This window comes from Suncus etruscus, chromosome 4 (genome assembly GCF_024139225.1).
Source record: "Suncus etruscus isolate mSunEtr1 chromosome 4, mSunEtr1.pri.cur, whole genome shotgun sequence".
NCBI classification, from domain to species: Eukaryota; Metazoa; Chordata; class Mammalia; order Eulipotyphla; family Soricidae; genus Suncus; species Suncus etruscus.
The window spans coordinates 73035214-73056139 of record NC_064851.1 but is presented as its reverse complement, the minus strand read 5'-3'; the positions used below and the strand labels follow the sequence as shown (position 1 = coordinate 73056139).

General features: G+C 34.5%; 1 non-coding gene and 1 pseudogene across 1 annotated transcript; one reads left to right on the top strand and one right to left on the bottom strand.

The window, feature by feature from the left end:
• The first annotated feature begins 13557 nt into the window (after positions 1 to 13557).
• On the top strand, positions 13558 to 13690 carry LOC126007844 (small nucleolar RNA SNORA51). Its single transcript, XR_007495323.1, has one exon. It is a non-coding gene; the product is annotated as a small nucleolar RNA SNORA51 (small nucleolar RNA).
• Positions 13691 to 18098: 4408 nt separating this feature from the next.
• LOC126007108 (40S ribosomal protein S21-like) lies at positions 18099 to 20321 on the bottom strand (annotated as a pseudogene).
• Positions 20322 to 20926: the final 605 nt, after the last annotated feature.

Genomic DNA, 20926 nt, shown 5'->3' with positions numbered 1-20926 from the left:
AAATTTATCTCCTTCATCATTCAGTTCTTCTCCAGAACTATAATTTCCAACTAGCATTGTCATAGTATCATTCTGTGCCCTAGCTTCAGTCCTCTCCTATTTCTAGCACTCTTCCTGCCATGGAATGGTCTTCCTGGCTCTCCTCTCTAAATATTAATAACATAATCATAAGATCCCACAGATGAGTGCCATCTTCTATCTCTATCTGTATTATTTTGTTCAGCATAATACATTTCATGTCTATCCATGTATAAGCAAATTTCATGACTATTTTTCCTAACAGCTGCAAAGTATTCCATTTTATAGATGTACCACATATTTTTAGCCACTCATGTGCTTTTGTGCACTTAAGTTGTTTACAGATTCTGACTATTCTGACTTTTCCTTCCTTTCCTTTTCTCACATCTGATGATGCTCAGGAAATATTCCTGGCTCTGTGCTCAATTTCTCCTGGGGTGCTTCAGGCATCATATGTGATTCTGGAGACCAAAGCCAGATTTTCTTCGTGTAAGGCAAGAGCCCTAACCTTTAAACCTCACACTCCAAGAGATTCTTCTTAATTGTCCCTTTACTGTGGTTTATATGACCCACATCAGAGAATAAGTAGCACGTGCAGGGTGGGTTATGTAAAATGGAGTGAAGAAATGTGTAGCTTCAAGAGGAATTTTGCTGGGCCTGAGCAGTAGCACAATGGTAGGACATTTGTCTTGCATGAGGCTGATCCAGGACAGCCCCAGTTTGATCCCCAGCATCTCATATGGTCCCTGAGCCAGGAGCAATTTCTGAGCTCTGAGTCAGAAGTAACTCCTGTGTGCTGCCAGGTGTGGCTTCAAATACAAAAATTATTATTGTTGTTGTTATTAGTAGTAGTAGTAGTAGTAGTAGTAGTAGTAGTAGTAGTAAAAGAAAAGAAAAAAGAAAGGTTCTGTCACCTACATCTCTATCCATCTTGTTTGTCCACGAAGTGCCCATGAGGAAAGAATTGCTGATTACTTTTCAGGAAAGGAAAGTCGGTCTTAAATCTTATCCCGACTTCTCTCAAAGAAAATAATTTTTTTTGTTTGTTTGTTTTTTAGGCCACACCCAGCGGTGCTCAGGAGTTACTCCTGGCTAGCTGCTCAGAAATAGCTCCTGGCAGGCACGGGGGACCATATGGGACACCAGGATTCGAACCAACCACCTTAGGTTCTGGATTGGCTGCTTGCAAGGCAAACACCGCTGTGCTATCTCTCTGGGCCCTGTTCTAATTTCTTTACACAAAAAAGTTGGAGTGGATTTTTTTTCTTGAGGAAAGCACTGGACTTCTTTTGTTCCTGAGTTTCTATGTCATCTTTTAACTTTTGATGGTGATGGAGAAAAGGTGCTAGGGAGGATACCTCTCCTCTCAAGTTTCCTAGAGCCTCTGTCTCAAAGAGCCATTTAAGCTCAGAACCTGGTATTCTTTTTTTTTTTTTTTTAATTCTGCATTTTAACGGTTTTCTAAGTTCCTGAGACAGATCTTTTGTCTTAAAGGTCTTCATGCCTTTGGGCATGTTTAGATTTCAGGTGATAATTTCAAAAACAAACAAACAAGTATTACCAAGACATACATACCCCCCAACTTTCTGTCTGCAAGAGATGCATCATGCTTGAGACAGCAAAAACTGTAAATACTTAAAACCTCAGATCATCATAATTAAAAGTAGACTTGAATAAAAATTTTACCATATTAATTTTACCATATTAATCACACTTTCTAGCCATTTTCTATTTAGAACTTTTGCTATAGAATTGTTGCGATTCAGCAATTGTAAAACCTGTCACATTTACTATTAAGTAAAAAATCAGTGTTGATTCTACATTTGTAAAGTATGAAAATCATGAGTGACATATCCTTGTCAGAATGACTTGTGGAAGTCAGTTTTCTAACACTGTACTTTTGATTAATTCAGAATATTGAATCTTGAAAAAATAGCATTTGTATCATTTTTAATATTTCCCTTTAATTATACTGCAAATTATACTTAAGCCAGTGCCATCCTAAACATGCCAATTAAATTGTATTTAAATATTTTAATTTATTATACGCTATAAAATAAAAATGGTGATGTTACAATCTAAAAAATGTATTGAGTTTAAAGACTTAAATGATTTCCCCTAAAGTCTGCAATACCGTTTTTAGAATTAGTGTTTCTTTAAAATCTGTCAGCTATTAGAGTGTAGAACTTCTTAGTTTATTAGTGATACAAATGTTATGACTGAATTAAAAAAGCTTTCCTAATCACTGAAAGGTCTTTGAAAGCTCCAAAGTAATTATATCTTGTAATTATCAGAAAGTAAAGTTCTCTAATCATTCTAACAGTCAAACATTTACTGGTCCTGAGCCTGCAGCTATGTGTGGATGAAATTAGCTGCTAATTATAGGATGGAAAAATTAAGGTGAAATAAATTTTTCATTCTACTTGCATTTGATATTTTTAATAAGGTTGATTTCTGCTCTTTTGAAAGCCTTTCCAAAAGTCTAGACTAAAGGATAAAATGAAAGTTCACTTAAAAAGAAAAAGACAATAGCAAGGAATGTAGAAGATATTGTTGTTATCTTTTTTAAAAAATAAATATTGTGAATAATTGTGTGTTAATTAGTAGTTTAGTTTCATTATGCCAATTCATGTACTGAGTTGATTGAATTAAGAAAAGGCACATAATGACAAATAAAAAAATGCTGGTATTTAATGAACTAAAAATTATTGCCATAGTGTCTGTATATTTTGTTCTGTTGTTTAAATGATAGACTTTTTTAAAAATAATATATTTAAGCACCATGATTACAAACTTGATCATATTTAGGTTTCAGTCTTAAAAATAACACCCCCCGTCACTAATGCAACATGCCAAACACTAATGTACCGCATATACCTCCTTCTCCCACCCCACCTGTATTCAAGAAAGGCATTCTATTTCTCTTACTCATTGACGTTGTCATGATAGTTGTCATTGTAATTATTTCTCTAACTGCACTCACCACTCTTTGTGGTGAGTTTCATATTATGAGCAGGTCCTTCCAGTCCTCATCTCTATTGTCTCTGGGCATTATTACAATAACGTCTTTTATTTTTCTTAAAACCTATAGATGAGTGAGACTATTCTAAATAAATTTAAAAAGTGTCTGATCCACTTCTTTGAAGAATGTCATGGGTATCATTAGAGGGATCACATTAAATCTGTACAATGCTTTGGGGAGTATTGCCATTTTAATGATGGTAATTCTGCCAATCCAGGAGTAAGGTATGTGCTTCCATTTCCATGTGTTCTCTTTTATTTCTTGGAGCAGAGTTTTATAGTTTTCTTTGTATAGGTCCTTCACATTTTTAGTCAAGTTGAATCCAAGATATTTGTGTTTGTTTGGCACTATTGTGAATGGGGTTGTTATTTTAATATCCATTTCTTCCTTATTACTATTGGTGTGTAGAAAGGACATTGAATTTTGTGTGTTAATTTTGTAGCCTGCCACCTTGCTATATGAGTCTTTTGTTTCTAGAAGCTTTTTCGTAGAGACTTTAGGGTTTTCTAGGTAGAGTATTATGTCATCTGCAAACAGCGAGAGCTTGACTTCTTCCTTTCGTATCTGGATTCCCTTGATATCTTTTTCTTGCCTGATTGCTATAGCAAGTACTTCCAGTGCTATGTTGAATTGGAGTGGTGAGAGAGGACAGTCTTGTCTTGTGCCAGAATTTAGAGGAAAAGCTTTCAGTTTTTCTCCATTGAGGACAATATTTGCCTCTTGCTTGTGGTAGATGACCTTAACTATATTGAGAAAGGTTCCTTCCATTCCCATCTTGCTGAGAGTTTTGATCAAGAATGGGTGTTGGACCTTATCAAATGCTTTCTCTGTGTCTATTGATATGATCATGTGATTTCTATTTTTCTTGTTGTTGATGTTGTGTATTATGTTGATAGATTTACGGATGTTAAACCAGCCTTGCATTTCTGGGATAATACCTACTTGATCATAGTGGATGATCTTCTTAATGAGGCATTGAATTCTATTTGCCAGGATTTTGTTGAGGATCTTTGCATCTGTATTCATCAGCGGTATTGGTCTGTAATTTTCCTTTTTGGTAGCATCTCTGTCTGGTTTAGGTATCAAGGTGATGTTGGCTTCATAAAAGCTATTTGGAAGTGTTCCTGTTTTTTCAATTTCATGAAAGAGTCTTGCCAGGATTGGTAGTAGTTCCACTTGAAAGGTTTGAAAGAATTCATTAGTGAATCCATCTGGGCCTGGGCTTTTGTTTTTGGGCAGACATGGTTGGGGCTTTCCATTCTCTTACTGACAAAGGTGAAAAAGCTTAAAGCCTCCAAAACCTTCACTGTGGTCTCCAGGGTCACCCAGATAATTGACATTCACCTCTGAAGCAGGCAGGATCACTGTCAGGAACGTTGATGAAATCCAGTCTTAGGCAGCTGAAAACAGCATGACCCAAGATGGCTTCTGCACCTTTCTGACTCCTGGCAGAAACCAGCAGGTATCAGTATGTGTATGTCCCGACCCACCTCTGAAGCAGGCAGGATCGACAGCAGGAATGCAGATGAAATCCAGTCTCAAGCAGCCCTGAAGCAGGCAGAAACTTCTTAGTTTAATGCTGTCCTATTAGTTTTTCTTTGATTCTATTTGCTTGGTCACTGGTGTCTTATCCTTGAATTGACTTTAACTTCAAAGACTTGGAGTATTTGGAGTATTCTGCCTGTATTCTTATGACTTCATATCTGATACCAAGATATTTAACTTCCAGATCTTTCTCCAGCATGAAAGAATTGTTGTCTAAAATGTGTATTTTATATTTTAACTTTAAAATAATTCTCACACTTGGACATGGAGATAGAACTTACCTTATTCCTGGTGATCCTGGTTTAATTTCTGTAACTACATAACAGCATTGTTTCCTCAAACCACAGAACATGCTTGCCAGTGGTAGAGTAGAAGACATCATCATCATCATCATCATCATCATCATCATAATCATTTTCTTCTGGATGTATTTTAAGACATTTAGATTTCTTTTACTACAATTTTTGTTTTGTTTTCTCAAAATTATTTAAAATATATGAATCATAGATGTATATAAAAACTAAAGCTATGATTTTCAATATTAACCATTATTTTTCTCCAGATATTCAAAGGCACTTTTTTATGTGTTTATCTCTCTGATAAAGCATTTGTAACATATTTGTATTAAGAAAATATTTTATTGAATATTTTATGATGTATATTAAATAATAAATTAAGTGGTTAATTATTAAGATGTATTATTATTGTCATTGACTAAATACTATAAAATGATTAAATATTGAGTCTTATTTGATTTGTTTTTCCTTATGCTAATATTTTTTCATTTTGAAGAAAAGGGGTTTTATCAGGAAAGAGACAGAAGTTATCAAATAGTTTTTCAGTCTAGTTCTTGACAAAAAGAGTTATTACAAATAATATACACTCTATAGCATAGTATTTCCACTAGGCTGCATTTTGTTTTTTTGTAAATTTCCCTGCTAAATTATTTATTTTGTAAAGATGATATATATGTATATAACTTTGAAAGTGAAAAATATTCTTGGTACTTATGATACATGATGAATAATAAAGAAAAATATAAGACTATCAATTCTGGTTAAAGTAAAAGTTAATCTTAGTTGGATCGATGTTTTAATCACCCAATCAACATCTTGATAAAGAGCTAATAGATTAAGAATAAGAAGTTTGACATTCTTATTGCTGATTGCTGTGATATTTTAGAGATTCAAATCAATAATTATGATAATTAAGTCATTCAATGTCAACCTTCTCTGCAGACATTTAAAACAGGTAAATAAAGATCTAGTATGAATCCATATGAAATTTGGGTCATTCACAATTATTTTCTTTCTATATAAAATATACAAAAGAAAATAAATTATAGAGATACAAATAAGTTAAAAATCAAGAACTTGTTATAAATTAAAATTTATACTTTTAAAAGTAAAACCTTAAATTCAGTATAGCATTGCCTTGATTACATAAAGTTGCAACATGTTAGTTTTCACAAAACATGTTTATCATACCATTTTATTATTTCTCACCATTTACAAGATTGATGAAAAGATATTCATATATATGTAATCTATTTTATGTCTGCCATATGGAAATATGCAAAATATAATATTTGTCATAGTAACAACAAAGAAATGCAGAACTTAGACATGTTTTTTTTTTAAAAATTCTTTTAAGCAGATGCCACCAACACCCCAAGGCTGCCCTATCACCACTACCACCACTGAATACGCAAACCCAATGCATTGCTCGGTGCCACAGAGGGATATGTCTACAGAAGGACCTGCCCATAGGTGAGAAGTCATCCAAAGATACTTAGATATTAACTTTATGTTGCTACTGCCACCACCACTATGCTTTTTTTCTAATCAAGCATCCCCAGCACAACACATGTAAAACACCACCACATTACAAATGTCACAGTAGGGGTACAAAGCAAAATACCATTGTTTCATAAATGAAGATGATAGTTCAGAGATTTAACTAGTGCCAGCCACCTATATAGCTTCTCTGAAAAGGACTTTAGAGAAGAAATGTGGAGGCTACACAAAAACTTAAAGAAACTATTGAACAAACAGAAGAAACAGTTTGTTTCTTTAATAAGTTTAAAAGGATATAAAAGTAGAAATACTAAAACTTTAAACAGAAATAACGGGACAGGAAAAGTTGGTAGTAAAATGAGAAACTCACTGGATTGCCTCAACAGCAGAGTAACATCTACTGAGGAAGAATCAGTGAGCTGGAAGATGAGCTGCATAACAACTCCATTCAACAGAAGATGGAAAAGGGGCTTAATATAAGTTAACAAATGATAGAAAAAATTTTCAAAAGAAGAGAACAGGAAAAATAGACCTTGTAATATATTCAACAGGAACAACATAAAAATTATTGGGGTGCCAGACAGGCATTAAGAAAACCCCAGTAAAGAAGCAACAGTCAAAGAGATCATTAATGAGAAGTTTTCAAGCCTAAAGAGTGAATTTAAACATAGTACCAGAGGAGTACTACAAAGAGTACTGGTATGCCAAAGAATACAGATAAAAAATAATCAAATAAAAGCAACCAAATGCACATCATAGTCAGAACAACGAAAACCACAAATCAAGATAAAATGCTGAAAGCAGAAGATCAAAAAAAGAAAATTATATACAAAGATGTATTCTTAAGATTCAAAGCAGATTTATTACAAGCAACCCTCAGTAGGCAGTGCTGGGAATAAGTAAAAATAAAACCGAAAAAAATGATTGCCTTGCTAAAAGTACTTCATTCAGCCAAAATTTTATTTAGGTTTGATGGGAGGATGTACTTTATGAAGGATAGGTAGCATCTCTGGAACTTTACCGATTCAAAACAAAGATTAAGAGAAAAACTGAAGTTTCTTCTTTAAGGCAAGACCATCCACATAAACACATCAAACTTCTACCAAAAAAGGCACAAAATTACATGATAATCTTCTCTTTCAACACTACCAGTTAAGAGACACATTCTAACCATGAATCTAAAAATTGAATCCAACATTTTTTTCTGCTTGCAAGAAACAATTAAACATTCAAAGCAAACACAGGCTCAAAGTCAAAAGTTTGAGGAAAATCCTTGAGGAAAGAGTTTCTTTTAAAAGGCTGATGTGGCTAATGGATGTGGTGGTGTCCCGCTCTCCGGGCCGGGCCTAAGCCACACCAGATGAAGGTTCATGGCGAATGGGAACGATCTTCTCGCTCTGCCAGCGGACCCCTCACCGGGTGTCTTGTGGCTGGGTGCAGGGGTGTGGAATCCAGCTTGACCTCGTTCTCTTTGCTGAGGTTGGGATTCCTCTGACGCAGCAGACAGGCCTCCTGTGGTGGTCTTCTCGAACTGTCCCCCCCCCCACTGCGGAGGTGTAGGGGGGCCGCTGGGCTCTTCGGTAGTGCCTCTGGAGTGCTCCAGGTCGTCTGTCAGGTGCCCGAGGACGAGCTGGTGCTGTCACTTCCCGTTCCCTGGAGCTATGAAATGTTTTTCATTTTAAAAAAGAAAAAAAAGGCTGAAAAGGCTAAACTTTCATGGACGAACGACTAAGCCAAATTAAAGAAGAAATGTTAAAGAACATGAGAGATTCCATACAAAAAGAAGTGAAGGATTTAAAAGACAAAATAACAAGCCTTACGAGTAGAACCACAGAGTTGGAGAAGCACATCGATGAACTCGAAGGAAAACTGCAATATAAAAATGATCAAGAAACCAACAAAGAAAAAAAAGGCAAAGCACTGGAAGGAAAAATCCAATATCTAATGAATAAGGACAAAAGAAACAATCTAAGAATTGTGGGTATACCAGAAGGGGAAGAAATAGGGAAGGGGGAAGAACAAGTAGTCAGGGAGATAATAACAGAGAACTTTCCCACCCTCTGGAAAGACAATTTAGGACAAATCCAAGAAGTCAAGAGAGTCCCTAATAAAATAGACCCTAATAAACCCACACCAAGACACATAATAATCCAAATGGCGAAAAACAAAGAGAAAGAGGAACTCCTGAAAGCAATAAGGGAGAAAAAAAACCTCAAGTACAAAGGAAAGGACATAAGAATCAAACCAGATCTCCCATTTGAAATAATTCAAGCAAGAAGACAGTGGAATGACGTATTTAAATGACTGAGTGAAAGAAATTTCCAACCCAGGGTCCAATACCCAGCAAAACTATCATTCATATGGGAGGGCAGACTAAAAACATTCACAAATATGAACGAACTTGAACTATTTGTGCAAACTAAGCCGATCCTAAGCGACTTACTCAGAGACGAATTACACAATCCAAACCCCCGATTGTAACAACAACCACGCCACACAATACAACTGCACAACAGTCCTCTCTATCAATAATTTCCCTAAATGTTAATGGAGTAAACTCTCCAATTAAAAGACACATAGTAGAGAACTGGGTTAGGAAAAATAAACCGGACTTCTGCTGTCTGCAAGAAACACACCTACAGTTACAGGATAAGCACAGGCTTAGAATTAAAGGATGGAAAGTAATTATTCAGGCCAATGGAAAACAAAAAAGAGCAGGGACAGCCATTCTTATATCAGACCAAATTGTATTCAACCTCAAGAAAGTGATCAGAGACAAAGAGGGGCACTACTTACTGATCAGGGGAACATTAGATCAAGAAGTGCTAACCCTGGTCAATATCTATGCACCTAATGTAAAGTCACCAAAATATGTGAGGCAACTACTGACAAACCTGGAGAAACACATGAAGGGAATTGTGATAATAGTAGGGGACCTCAATACTCCACTATCACCACTGGACAGATCCTCCAAACAGAAAAATAGTAAAGAAATAAGAGCTCTAAATGAAAAATTAGAAGAATTAGGGCTAATAGACTTATATAGAGCCCTCCATCCCCAGAAAGTAGAATACACATTCTTCTCAAACCCACATGGAACCTTCTCCAGAATAGATCATGTCTTAGGATACAAAGCCAACCTATATAAGACCACAAAGGTAAGGATCATTAGAAGTACCCTTTCAGATCACTATGCAACAGAGCTTATAATTGATGTCAAGAAGAAGCAATGGAGGAAAACTAATACCTGGAGATTGAACAACATACTGCTTAACAACAGCTGGATCAAAGAACAACTCAAGGAGGAAATAAAAAGATTCCTTGAGACGAATGACAATGAAGAGACAACATGTCAGAATTTATGGGATACAGCAAAAGCAGTACTTAGGGGGAAACTCATAGCATTACAGGCCTATGTTAAGAAACAGGAAAATAACAAAACCAACAGTTTAAAAGATCACCTCAAAGAATTGGAACAACAGCAACAGAGAAATCCAACCACAACCAGAAGGCAAGAAATCATAAAAACCAGAGCAGAAATAAACAACATAGAGACTAAGAAAACAATACAAAAAATCAATGAGACCAGGAGTTGGTTTTTCGAAAAAATAAATAAGATAGACAAACCATTGGCAAAACTTACCAAAAAAAAGAGGGAAAACACCCAAATTACTAGGATCACGAATGAAAGGGGAGAGATTACAACAGAACCCCAAGAAATACAACATATCATGAGATCATATTATGAACAACTATATTCAACTAGGCTAGAGAACCCACCAGAAATCGACAGATTCTTGGACAAACACCCTCTTCCAAGACTGGAAAAGGAAGACCTAGAAACTCTAAACAGTCCAATCACTTCAGAGGAAATTGAAGACGTAATTAAAAGACTCCCTAAGAACAAATGCCCAGGCCCAGATGGATTTACAGGTGAATTCTATCAAACATTTCAAGAAGACTTATTACCACTGTTCCATAGGCTTTTCAAAACCATAGAAAAAATGGGAATCCTCCCCAACTCCTTTTATGAGGCTAATATCACACTCATTCCTAAAGAAGGCAAAGACACCTCCAAAAAAGAAAACTACAGACCAATCTCACTAATGAACATTGATGCAAAGATACTTAACAAAATCTTAGCAAACCGAATCCAACACCTCATTAAAAAGATCATACATCATGATGAAGTGGGATTCATCCCAGGAATGCAAGGTTGGTTCAACATACGCAAATCAATCAACATTATACACCACATCAACAACATGAAGGACAAAAACCACATGATCATATCAATCGATGCAGAGAAGGCGTTTGACAAAATCCAACATCCGTTCATGTTAAAGACACTCAGCAAAATAGGGTTAGAAGGCACCTTCCTTAAGATAGTTACAGCTATTTATGAAAAGCCTACAGCCAACATTATACTTAATGGCGAGAAACTAGAAGCATTCCCACTAAGGTCAGGAACTAGGCAAGGCTGTCCACTCTCTCCACTCTTATTCAATATAACCTTAGAAGTCCTAGCAATAGCAATCCGACAAGAGAAGGGAATCAAAGGAATTCAAGTAGGGAAAGAGGAACACAAGCTAGCTCTATATGCTGATGATATGATGATATACATCAAAAACCCTAAAGAATCCACAGAAAAACTCCTAGAAACAATCAACCAATACAGTAAAGTGGCTGGATACAAAGTTAATACACAAAAGACAGTAGCGTTTTTATATACAAACAATGAAGTTGAGGAGAGAGAGATTAAAAATACAATTCCATTTAAGATAGTATCAAAAAATATCAAATACCTAGGAATCAACCTTACAAGAGAAGTGAAAGATCTATACCAGGGAAACTTCAAAGCACTTCAGAAAGAAATTGAAGACGATCTAAAGAAATGGAAGAACATCCCATCCTCATGGATAGGTAGAATTAACATAGTCAAAATGACTATTTTACCCAAATTGCTATATAGATTTAATGCAATCCCTATCCAAATCCAGACACAATTCTTTAAAGAAATAGAACAATCAATTATAAAATTCATTTGGAACCATAGAAGACCCAGGATAGCTAAACACATTCTGAAAAATGAGAAGTTGGGAGGTATCTCCTTACCTAACTTGAAACTATACTATAAAGCCATAGTAATAAAAACAGCATGGTACTGGAACAGAGACAGGACCTCAGACCAGTGGATTAGAACAGAATTCCCAGACATAAACCCCCAGATATATAGCCAACTAATATTTGATAAAAGAGGCAAGAATATGAAATGGAACAAAGAAAGCCTATTCAACAAATGGTGTTGGTACAACTGGAAACTCATATGCACGAAAGTGAAAATCGACCCATATCTCACTCCTTATACAAAAGTCAACTCAAAATGGATCAAAGATCTGGAAATCAGACCTGAATCTATAAAGTTTATCGAGAATAAAATAGGCAGAACACTCGAAGACCTTTATATCAAAAGGGTCTTTGAGAATGGAGCACCAATGGCAAAAACGTTAGCATCAACTATAAACAAATGGGACTATATCAAACTAAAAAGCTTCTGCATGGCAAAAGAAACCCTACTTAATGCAAGAAGACAGCTAACAGAATGGGAAAAAATCTTTTCACTTGATATATCAGATAAAGGGCTGATATCTAGAACATACAAAGCGCTCAGAAACCTGAGTCCTTCAAAACCAAACGAAGCCATAAAAAAATGGAGAGACGAAATGAATAGACATTTCTCTGAGGAAGAGAGAAGGATGGCCAACAAACACATGAAAACATGCTCACCTTCACTCATCATCAGGGAGATCCAAATCAAGACAACAATGAGATACCACCTCACACCAGTGAGGTTGGCTCACATCAAAAATAATGGGAACAACCTTTGTTGGAGAGGATGTGGTATGAAAGGAACTCTCATTCATTGCTGGTGGGAATGCCCCTTGGTCCAACATCTATGGAGAAAAGTCTGGAGAGTGCTCAAAGAACTCAGAATTGAGCTGCCATTTGACCCAGCAATTGCTCTCCTAGGCATATATCCCCAAGATGGAAAGACATTCATTCCAAAATACGTATGCACTCCACTATTTATTGCAGCACTCAGTATAATAGCCAAATCTTGGAACCAACCTCGATGTCCAACAACAGATGAATGGATCATTAAGATGTGGTACATATATACAATGGAATATTACATGGCAGTTAGAAATGATACAATCACAGACTTTGCAGCAACGTGGATGGACCTAGATCATGTTATGTTAAACGAAGTAAGTCAGAAGACAAAAGAAAATCACAGAATGGTAGCACTATTCTGAAACACCTAGAATACATAAAAAACAAAAAAAAGGACATTGAAGAAGCATAACTGCTAGATCCACAAAGAAAGACTTCATAAACTCCATTCCCTGATCTGCACAGCCACCAAGATCTCTAGAAACAGGTCTGATTTTACCATCCAAGATAAAGTAGAAGTCTTCCACATACCACGAAAGCAGCAAGAGGAGAATAAATGATCTATTTTTTTTGACGTCTTTATTTGGTGTGGAGATTACGGTTGATGTCTCCAATATTATTTTATTTTATTTTGTTTTGTCTTTCTCTTTCTTTTTGCACTTGAGTATGATTTGATTTCAGAACCGAGATTATTGTGTGGTGCCTGTCTTTATTGCTGTGGTGCTTATCGGTTATTTAATTCGATATTTTTGTGTGTGTGTGTGTGTGTGTGTGTGTGTATTGTTGTGGTATTTTAATTACTTTTTTCACATCCTCTCTCAAACTGAGGTTGGAAGCCTCTAGACAGGACTCTGCCTATTTTCAGTATATTTGATTTTTGATTGAGAAGAGGACATATTAGGTGATGGGTATTCCCCTGATTTAATGTGAATATGTACCCAAAATACTACAGTGAAAGATATGTAAGCCATTATGGAAAAAAAAGAAAATTGTGTTTTTAATCAGAAACTTTCTTTGACTTACATGTATTATTATTATATTAATTATATTATATGTTATGTTATGTCACTATATTATGTTATATTAGTTTACCTTATTATGTTAATCAATTTTGTCCTTTAAATGAATTCTTACTTAAAAAAAAACAAAAAAAAAACAAAAAAAAAAAACAACTTTAGTTTGCCCTGAAGAAAAGAAAAAAATAAATAAAAGATAAAATAAGGCCTCCCAATTCTTACCACAGGCTGTGTTCTTTACACTGGCTGTATAGAAAGAGGAGGTACAGTAAAGGCACCCCATATACACCTCAACACAGGCCCCTTGCCGGGTATGTATTGTGAATTGGGGGACAAAAAAAAAAAAAAAGGCTAAACTAATATGAAATGACAGACACTTCATGCTTAAAAAGGTTAAAAGAGGCAGTGATAAGCAATTTTTTTTATTTTCTTTTATTTAAACAATTTTATTACATACATGATTGTGTTTGGGTTTCAGTCATGTAAAGAACACCACCCATCACCAGTGCAACATTCCCATCACCAATGTCCCAATTCTTAATAATAAATGATGTATACAATAGGAAGAAATCATACTTCTAAACATATGTGCACCCAATGAGGTCCCAGAAAAATACATAAAACAAGTATTAATAGACTTGAAGAAAAATATCAGTAGAAACACAATAATAGCGGGAGATTCAACACTGCCCTATCATCATTTGATAGATCATCCAGGCTAAAACTTAGAAAGGACATACTGGCTTTGAAAAAAGAAACGTAGGAGAGTGCTTTCATAGATTTATAAGGCTTCATCTCCAGAAATGTGGATATACATTCTTTTCCAATGCACATAGAAAATTCTCCAAGATAGTTACCTGATAGGTCATAAAGCATATTCAGAAAATCAGTAATAGAGACATTACATCAAATATTTTCCCAGGTCAGGATGCACTGAATATAGAAGCTAATTAGAAACAGAAATTGATAAATAACTTTAAACCTGGAATTTAAACAGCTCCTTTCTAAATAACAAACTGGTCTAGTGGAAATAAAAGAGGTAGTCAAAAGATTTATAGAAACAAATGAGAATTAAGACATAAATTATTAGAATTTTTTTGGACACAGCAAAAGTGGCATTAAGAGAACATTTTATAACTTTGTATGAATTCATCAGAAATTCATCAGAAAGGAAGAAAGGACCTATACAAAGAATTTAATTATATATCTTAAATTAGGGAAAGGCCCAACAAGCAGAATAAAATTAGGCATGCAGAGGGGAAATAAAAAAAATTAGGGCAGACATTAATGTACTGGAAACCCAAAAAGCAATCACAAAAATCAATGAAAGTCAGAATTCTTTCTTAAAAAATATAAACAAGACTGATAAACCATTAGCAAGTCTTAGAAAGATACAGGGAGATAAACTTAATAACCTTAATCAGAAAAGAAAAGAGAATGTCACTATATTTATTACAGATATTTAAAGGGAAATCAGAGATTATTTTGAGAATCTTGATGCCACAAAATTAGAGAAGCTGGGAGAAATGGATAAATTCTTAGACTTCTGTAGCATCCCAAATTTAAGCCAAGATGATCTGTAATATATGAAAAAACATACTACTATTAAAGAAATTTAAATGATAATTAAAAGGCTTCCCCAAAGCAGAAATCCTAGCCCAGATGAATTCATTATGAATTCTTTCATACTTTTCAAGAGAATCTAATATCACTCCTTTTCAAGTTCTTTCAGGAAATTGAAGAAAAGTAAAACATCCTAACAGTATTTATAAAGCTAAATCTCCTTGATAGCAACAGCAGGCAAGACATTATGGAAAAATGAGTATAAACTTATATCCCTGATTAACACACATGCAAAAATTCTTAACAAAATACTAAAAATAGAAGAATACAACAGCTCATTGAAGTCATCTACCATATCTAAGTAGGATTAATTCCATAGATGCAATGATGATTTAAGTTATTCAAATAAATCAATATATCATACCATATCAACAAAATAAAATATAAAAATTATGGGATCATATCAATAGTTGTAGGAAAAGCATTTGTAAAGATCCAGCACCTGTTCATGATAAAAACTTTCAGCAAAATTGGACTTGAAGAAACTTTTCAACATAGTTAAAAATATTTGCCACAAGCCTATTGCAAATATTATAGTCAATAGGGAAAAACTGAAAATGTTTTCTATAAAATCTGGCAAAAAAAAAGTTGCCATTCTCACTGTTCCTACTCAAAATAGTACTGGAATTACTTGCCATAGCAATTAGGTAAGAAAAATATATCCAGGGCATCCAGATATGAAAGGAAGAAGTCAAATTCTCATTGTTTACATATGACATGATACTATATTTAGAAAATCCTGAATATTCTACCAAAACTTTTCTAGAAACAATAGAGTTGTTTAGTAAAGTGGCTGGCTATGAAATTAAAACAAAATATTCAAAGCTTTTCTATATACAAATAATGAAAGCCAAGAAAGAGACATTTAAAAATTCCATCAGGTATTGCCTTGCATGTGGCTGACCCAAATTTGACCCCCAGCATCTATATGGCCTCTGAGCCTGCCAGAAGAAATTTCTGAATGCAGAGCTAGGATTATTCATTGACAACTTTCTGGTTGGCCTCTCAAAAATCAACTAACCAAGCAAACAAACAAATAAAAAAAAATTTGTTCACAATTGTGTGTCAGATCAAGTACCTCAGAGTCAAATTAACTAGAGGTCAAAGACCTATACAAAGTAAACTGTATAGCTCTACTTCAAGAAATACAAGAAGACACAAGGAAACGAAGACACATAACCTGCTCATAGACTGGGAGGATCAACATCAGTATAATGTTAATGTGCAGAATTAATGTAATCTTTATTAGAATACCAATGATTTTCTTCAAGTGAATATAATAGAATACTTTTTTGTTAGAATATATTTTGTCAAAAATGAATATCATGTAATTTTAAATTATTCTGTAATTGAATTTCATCATCCTCATAATAATTGAAGGATAATGTTTACATGAACTGATATAATAATTAACACTAAAATTTTAGTTATGGAACTGGTGAGGTGGTGCTAGAGGTAAGGTGTCTGCCTTGCAAGCACTAGCCAAAGAGGACCATGGTTTGATCCCCCGGAGTCCCATATGGTCCCCCCAAGCCAGGGGCAAATTCTGAGCGCTTAGCCAGGAGTAACCCCTGAACATCAAAAGGGTGTGGCCCGAAAAAAAAACAGAAAAAAAAAACGTTTTTAGTTACAAGAATTCTTTGAATAGTCACATGGTAACTAATAAATTATGCCTCAAATATTTTTACAAAGTAAGTAATGCAAAATATGAACCATGATAAACCTTCAACCATTGGAATAGAAGAAATATGATAGATTCAGATTGGTCTTTTACAAAACCCACAGAAATGTTCAGAAAAACACTGAGAAAACTTTCGTGCTCAAGTATCTCATTAAGTAGAGTAATAACTGACCCCTTTTCAACCATTTTTCCTAATTAGTTTATGGAACAAAAACTTTAAACTGAAGCTAAAGTGAAAGAAATACTGAAATTGTGCAAGTGCATTATTCAACAGTAACGGAGACATAGTTTATCTGAAGTAGAACTTGAAATAAACTATCATTTTAGAAGATAGCAAAATTTCATCTGAGTTTGAGAAATTAAACCTACCAAGAGAAATTAGAAGAAATTATAAATTAGAATATGCTACTTTTTTTGGTTTATCGGCCACATCTGGTAATGCTCAGGGGTTACTCCTGGCTATGCACTCAGAAATCGCTCCTGGCTTGGGGGACCATAGGGAATGCCTGGGGATCAAACCGTGGTTCCTCCTAGGCTAGCAGTGCAAGGCAGACTTCTTATGGCTTGAGCCACTGCTCCAGCCCCCAGTATGCACTTCTAATTCAAAGACAACCTATCTTGCTTTACTTTCCCCTAAAAACCCAAGAAAAAAGAGAAGTGCAAAAGCCTAATTATTTTTGTTAGTCTTGCTGGTAAAAAAAAGTGTGGCTCAGGAGACCTGCCTTCAAAGAAATACACTACTAATTCTAGTGTGCACTATCAGCAATATGCTCTTTTAATAACTATGCTTCCCTATTAACTTTCTCTATAAAAATCTCAGGCAAGATGTGTTATTTTGGGTATTAGCTACCACCTTCAAACTGCTATCATAGTGTCTCTTGACAGCAATCAATTTTATTAGCACCAAAACTGAGACACATTAGGTACTCATTATTTGTGTTACAAATATACATTATATTATTACAAATAATTATTACACATAATTATTATTTTTAGAAATAATAAGATTGTAAGCTCCAAACTATGGAACACTGTGGACTCATTTATATGGATATAAATAAAATGAATTAATGTAATGTGTTCATTTAATCTTTTGTTCATAGATTTAGTAACATCCCAAAAGTAAAACAACAAGATTAATTACAACTATTTATTTATTTACTTGTTTTTTGGGCCACACCTGGTGGCGGCGCTCTGGGGTTAACCCTGGCTCTGCATTCAGAAATCGCTCCTGGCAGGTACCGGGGGATCATATGGGATGCCTGGATTCAAACCACAGTCTGTCCTAAATTGGCTCTGAGCAAGGCAAATAACCTACCGCTCTGCTATCTCTCTGTCCCCAGATTTTATTAATGCAAAATACACCTAAAACAGCTCAACTTTTTTTTTTAGGGGTAGGGTAATATCCTTTATTTGTGAGGGTTGGCCCCCTCTGCACTTCCTCAAAAGTTCTTGGACACGATGCTGTCAGCCTTGGCCAGTCTGAGGATGGAATCATAGGACTCATCCATCCTGTGGATAGCCCTGCAGATGGCGTAGGTCTTAAACTGCCCGTTAAACCTTTCAGTCACCTGTCCACCTTGGCTACATTTATCTGGATGGACGCTTAGTCCTTGGCGCTGTTGGTCATGTTGCTGTCAGAGCATTTCCCCAGGACGTACAAGTCCATGAACTTGCCAGCGTCATTCTGCAATGCACGTGCTGGCACGACAGTCAGGCAACCAACCTGATGTGTCCACGATGGGCCCAAGCACGGAAAAGCAACATTTTCTATTTATTAGACTATTTAAAATTTCACACAAATTGTAAAATTCACTTATAGAATTATTCCTTTTTTCTGTTAACTGTATAAGTACATATTTCTTCAATATTATTTAAAGTGAATTGTTTTAAAAATAAGATTATGATTTATTTCCCAAAAATTTACCCCCAAATAATCTATATATAATATATGTGCTGGGCACTAAAAATCCAGAAAAAGAACTAGAAGCCTTAGGATTAATTTTCTATTTGTTCACTTAAGGGTGATATTTTATTTCTTAAAAAGTGCTGAGGAACATAGGCCAAGTAAGTTTGAAAAACTCTGGTTAATTCAAATTATAAAATTAAAATTATGTTTATTTTTAATTAATTAAATTTGTTAATTAATAGTAGGATAATACATAAATATTTAAAAGAATGAAGCAAAAATGTAATAAAATAGTAAGTCAGTATAGTAGAAAAGTTTGTGGAGAAAAGATACCCAGAGGTCAGTTAACAAGAAACTGAATCTCATATTCAGAATGTATTTAATGATTTGTTGGAATCATTATTCTGAATGACTATTTGCAAATATTAGTACATTATAAAATAAAGTACTAACAAAACTTAACTCTTGACCCTTCAAAATAGTTAGGGTTCGTGACTCTTAGACACTTTACATATGATAGCCTAGATAATACATATTAGACTTCATTGCATAAATACTTAAAAATCCTAAAGAGCTGTTTTCTAATCAAATTCTATACCTGAGTATATTTATTTTTAATGTCAAGTCTATTTAATATGACCTTTATTCAGCATCATTGTCATGCTAAACAGTTACATCTTGCTATTTAAATGCAAAATAGTTTAACCTTTGTTTTTGAGAGTAAAGTGTCTTTATTTTAAGTGGCTGACACCTAAGGTATTTACCTTTAGAACAGAAGAAACTTAGTTATTTTTCAATTTTTTTAGTAGTTATTGTTCTAATGCTTTAATAATTCCTCATACAATATACAACACTTCATACATTCCCATAAATCAATACTTGATTAGGCTTTTAAATAAACCAATTTAAAGTGAATTACATTAAGTTAATTTGTTTATTTTGTGGTATGTAGCCACACCTAACAATGCTTGTTACTGAACTAGGATGTTGTTATGTGTAAGGTATGTGTTAACAATTGTATTATGTCTGTTCTAAAATAAATAAAAAACATAATTTTATAACATACACCCAAATAGTCAAACACTGGTACATATTTAAACATTTGTGTTTATAGACAAAGGCATAGACTTGGACCTATAAGAATTTATACTACATTCTATTTTCAAGGAAATAAAAATTCACATGATTTTCTAGGTCTAGAGTGATCACCATGCTTACCTTGCATGTTACAGTTGCTGGTTTGATCCCCAGCAACACCAATGTCCTCCCCAGGCACCACCAGCTATAACACTTAAAACACAGCCAGGAGTAAACCCTGATCACCAATAGGTATAAAACATAAACCCCAAAACAAACAAAACTAAATTATTTTTCACAATTGTGTATAATGAGCTTAATATTTATAAAATAAAAGTAAATAATTTCTTCAACTAAGTCCTATGTTAAGTTCCTCCCCACATGAAAGTTTCTTCTCCTAGCTCCTCTTCTTCCTTTTCTTTCCAATTACACTTTGATACCTTATAAAAAAATATGGTCTTTATTTTAACTGCTGGGGCTATTACTATAATAATAAAATAGTATATTTAATAATAATAATAATTGAGTTTACTTTTCCCTTTAGTCCTTTTGTAAGGATACATTGCTTCTCAATCTCTCCTTGTAAATATATATAATATATAATATAATATATTATATTAATATAATAATAATAATAATTGAGCTTACCTTTCCCTTTAGTTCCTTTGTTAGGACACATTGCTTCGCAATTTCCCTATGTGAATTTATCCTCCTTTTTAAACAATTATATCTTTTACCTCTTTTATTTTGGTGGGGGAGTTAAGTAAACCAGATGATCATTGGAACTACTCTCAGCTTTGTGCTCTTTGCTTGGGAGATTGCTTTCAGAATTGCTAGAAAACCATACAGATTTATAGAACAAACTTAAACCTCCAGCATGTGAATCATGAGCTCAATCCTTTAAAAATAAACTCCCCTGATCCCTTTCTTAAGTTTTCTATTATTCTAGTTTTTTCCATAAAGTTCATTCTAGGCATTAAAGTAGATATGAGCAAATCTTATTTAATTTGCAAATATTAGGGGCCAGAGAGGTGGTGCTAGCGGTAAGGTGTCTGCCTTGCAAGCGCTAGCCAAGGAAGGACCGCAATTCGATTCCCCAGAGTCTCATATGGTCCCCACAAGCCAGGGGTGATTTCTGAGCACTTATCCAGGAGTAACCCCTGAGCATCAAACGGGTGTGACCCAAAAAACCAAAACAAAGAATTGCAAATATTAATTTTTAATTTTTTCAAAAAGCAGTACTTACTCCTGCTGGATCTGTATTCAGAGATTACACCTAGAGAA